Genomic DNA, 4272 nt, shown 5'->3' on the forward strand with positions numbered 1-4272 from the left:
TAGCTTTAAACCCCTTCTCTCACCTTCTAGCTGTGTAACTCTGGGCAAGTTACTGAACCTTGCTGTATCGCAGCTTCTTCATTTGTAAAATGGATATAATGATATTTGTCTCACAGGAGTAATGCAAAGATAAAAACGGATTATGTCTGATGCATTTACTTTTACTAAATGGCTAAATGCTCAAGCAACACAAATACATGATTATTTCTCTTTCACGTAACAGTCCAGGTTGGGAGTGTCAGGTTGAGGGGTGGATCTTTTTCACATCTTCTTGAAAGAATTCATGGTAAAAGCTGTCTTCAGTTTATGCCTTCCAAGGTTCTTTTGGCCATCGCCATTCCAGAAAGAAGAGGAGAAGAGAGCATGAAGGAGCCCGCCTAACATGTTTTATGGGGCATCTCAGAAATGGCACTCGCTTCTACTTGCATTCCATTGGCAAGAACACACGGCGCACCGGCTGCCCACGGGGATAGGGAATCCCAGCTAGAATTCCATCCAATAGAAGACAGAGGGGAGAGAAGAGCAGGGTATTGGTAAGTGTCACAGAATTGCTAAACCAACCTGATTGCACATATCTACCACCAGACCACACACCATCCCAGTTCAATCATCACCCCTTGGGATCCAGCCTGGACATCACAATTTTTAAAATCTCCTGAAGTGACTCTAATGCGCAGCAAAGTTTAAGAACCACTGGCTTAAGCCACCATTACTTGGTTTTTCTATGGCTTGCAGCTGAAATCATTTCTAACTTATAGGTTTTCAGGGGCGGTGCTTCTCAGCCTTGCCTGAATATTAGAATCACCTGGAAAGGTTTAAAAACATTTCAAGCCTGGGCAGCAGGGTGAAACCACATCTCAACAAAAAATTAAAAAATTAGCCTGGTATGGTGGTGTGCCTGTAGTCCTAGCTACTTGGGAAGCCAAAGGGAGAGGATTGTTGAGACCAGGAGGTTGAGGCTGCGGTGAGCTGTGATCACGCTACTGCAGTCCAGCCTGGGGGACAGAGCAAGTTCTTGCCTCAAAACAAACAAACACAAAACATTTTAGTGGCAGGCCATGCGTGGTGGGCCAGTAATGTTGGTATTACTGCTGTAATCTCAGCACTTTGGGAGGCTAAGGTGGGAGGATTGGATGAGACCAAGGGTTCAAGACCAGCCTAGGGAATATAGTGAGACCCTCATCTCTTCAAAAAAATTTTTTTTAATTAGCAGACATGATATTTGGGAGGCTGATACAGGAGGATCAGCCAGAAGGTTGAGGCTGCAGTGAGCCATGATCACACCACTGTACTCCAGCCTGGGCAACAGAGCAAGACCCAAGCCCTAAACAAACAAACGAACAAACTTCAATGCCCAGGCTGTACTCCAGACCAATCATATCAGAGTTTCTAGGGGTGGGACTCAAACATCTGTAGTTGTTAAAGCTTTCCAGGTGATTCTGATGTGCAGACAAGTTTAGGAACCACCGTGCTCAAAAAATGGTTAAATTGTTGAGACTTACCTCCTGCACACCTCTCTGTCTTATGGGTTAAGACTGCACTTCTCAGCCTGGCACAGTGGCTCATGCCTGTAATCCCAACACTTTAGGGGACCAAGACAAGGGGATTCCTTTTGTTTGGGAGTTCAAGACTGGCCTAGACAACATAGTCAGACCTCATCTCTACTAAAAATTTTAAAAATCAGCCAGGTGTGGTGGCACACACCTACAGTCCCAGCTACTCAGGAGGCTCAGGCAGGAGGATCTCTTGAGCCTGGGAGATAGAGGCTGCAGTGAGCCATGACCTCATGACAGAGCAAGACCCTGTCAAAAAAAAAAAAAAAAAAGAGACTGCACTTCTCAAACTGCAATGAGTATAGGAATTTTCTGGGGTCCTTGTTAAAACACAGACTCTGATTCAGTAGGTCTAGGGTGGCACCTGAGATCCTGCATTTCTAACAAGCTCCCGGGGGAGGCTGGCCTACTAGTACATGGTCCACACTTTGAGTAGCAAGGGGTTAAGCTACCATAAGGAGTTCTGTAACTCTAAGTTACAATTTAGCAGTTAGTTACATGAATAAAAATGTTTGATAATCAGTGAGGAATATACTTTCTTGTTCTTTCCTTCAAGGGAACTATCATCCCATAAAAATGTAATAAATACTTGCATATTTCAAGCTGTCTAGAGGGCTGTTTCAAATTACCCCATGAGACATCTCAAAAAAGAAATAGTCCTCTCTCAGTACCCAAGGGGAATTGGTTCCAGGACCTCCATGGATACCAAAATCCACAGATGCTCAAGTCCTGGATATAAAATGGTGTAATATTTGCATATAATCTATACACATTGTCCTGTATACTTTAAATAATCTCCAGATTACTTAAAATGCCTAATACAATGTAAGTGCTATATAAATAGTTGTTACACTGTGTTTTGTTTGTATTATTTTTTATTGTTGTGTTATTATTTTTTCCCAGATATTTTAGATCTGCAGTTGATTGACTCCACAAATGTGAAACTGGTGGAAACAGGGCCAGCTGTTTTCGACAGCTATCCTCTCTTTGAGGAAAAATGGCTTGATCTTTTGTCCAAGGAAGTTAGAAAACTGTAGGCAGAGAAAGTCTGTGTCATCATTTTTTTAAATTTAAAAAATTTTTTCATTTTAACAAATTTATTTGTCCTTAAACTAATAGCAAACTGCTGACAATAACTTCCAGAAGAAAATGCAGGAATGCTTTCTTAAAGAGGAAGCAAAATTAGTACAAACCACAGAGGAAATGGATACACTTCACTATCCTGGAATTAAAACTTCCGTGCATCTAAAGCTCATCAAAACTGAAAACATAAGCAATATCAATTTTCTCTTATCCCATTCTTTCTTGAATTTCCTCCAAGCTTGCGCTTACCAAGGTCTGACAACCTGCCCTTTGAGAAACCCAGTGTTCAATGCAAGGCCTCAGCTAACTTTACCTTATTCTCCAAAAGCTGTGTTCTCTTGATTTACAGAATACTTCTCACTTGCTCTTTTATTATTACCTTTTAAAAAAGAAATACCATATGCACATACTTAAAATTGATTTGTATTTAGAGACTTATAAATGAAAAAAACCCAAAGGTCATTTTCCCCTCCTTACCTCTCCTGATGCCTGTTCCCCAATGACAACTGCTTTCCACTCTTTACCTTTTTCTTCCAATATTTAAGTGAATAATATTCTTTTTATTTTTTGGCTGGGGTGTGGTGGCTTATGCCCATAATTCCAGCACTTTGGGAGGCCATGGCAGGAGGATCGCTTGAACCCAGGAGTTAGAGACCAGCCTGGGCCACATGGTGAAACCTCACCTCTACAAAAGATACAAAAATTAGTTGGGTGTGATGGTGTATGCCTGTAGTCCCAGCTCCTTGGTAGGCTGAGGTGGGAGGATCGATTGAGCCTGGCAGGTCGAGGCTGCAGTGAGCCTTGATCACACCACTGCACTCCAGCCTGGGTGACAGAGTGAGACCCTGCCTCAGAATAAAAAAAATGTGTATTTTTTTATTTATCACTTTTAGACATTTGGCAAAGACAGGATCTGTCACATCTCTTCCTTGTTATAGGAAAGTCTTTCTCTTTGCAATAAATAAGTATTCTGCACAATAATATTATTTGGTCCCTCTGCAGCCTGTCACCTGTTACCTGGTAAGTAGTTTTATTCATGGCATTCATTGATCCCTTCTTGCCTTAATCAGTTATTATATTGGGGTTGCAAATGGTTATTTTTCTATCTAAGTTCACATTTCTTATCCAGCATGTTTTCTTTCTTTTTTTCTGTTATGTCAATATGTTGGCATTAGTTATACTCATTATTATTTTTGATGCTTTAATTGTTCCAAATTTGGCTAATGGGAGCCCTTCAGGCTGCTTCCTGTAAACTTTTGACATGATCCCATTAGTTCTTGAGTATTTCCTTAATTTCTGGAACAACAAGATGTCAAGGTTCACCTGTACTCTACCTGCTCTAGACTTGAACCTAGCCATTTCCGCCAAAAAGCCTTAATACCTTTTAGTGGAGAATGCTTTTTTGGTTTTCTTATTATAAAAGTAATACAGGCTTATTGTAGAAAAATAGAACATAAAGAAAAATATAAAGAAGACAATAAAAACCATATATTTCTCTAGCATCTAGAGCTAGCCTCTCTTAATTTAGTGTACTTATTTCCAGGCTTTTTTCTATTAAAAAAAAAAAAAGAAATTTCTGCTCTTCTAATTCTTCCTTGCTAGGTGAGCATGGGAATGCTATTTAACTGCTCGTAAC

Source organism: Pan troglodytes, chromosome 15 (assembly GCF_028858775.2).
Source record: "Pan troglodytes isolate AG18354 chromosome 15, NHGRI_mPanTro3-v2.0_pri, whole genome shotgun sequence".
In the NCBI taxonomy this organism is placed as follows: Eukaryota; Metazoa; Chordata; class Mammalia; order Primates; family Hominidae; genus Pan; species Pan troglodytes.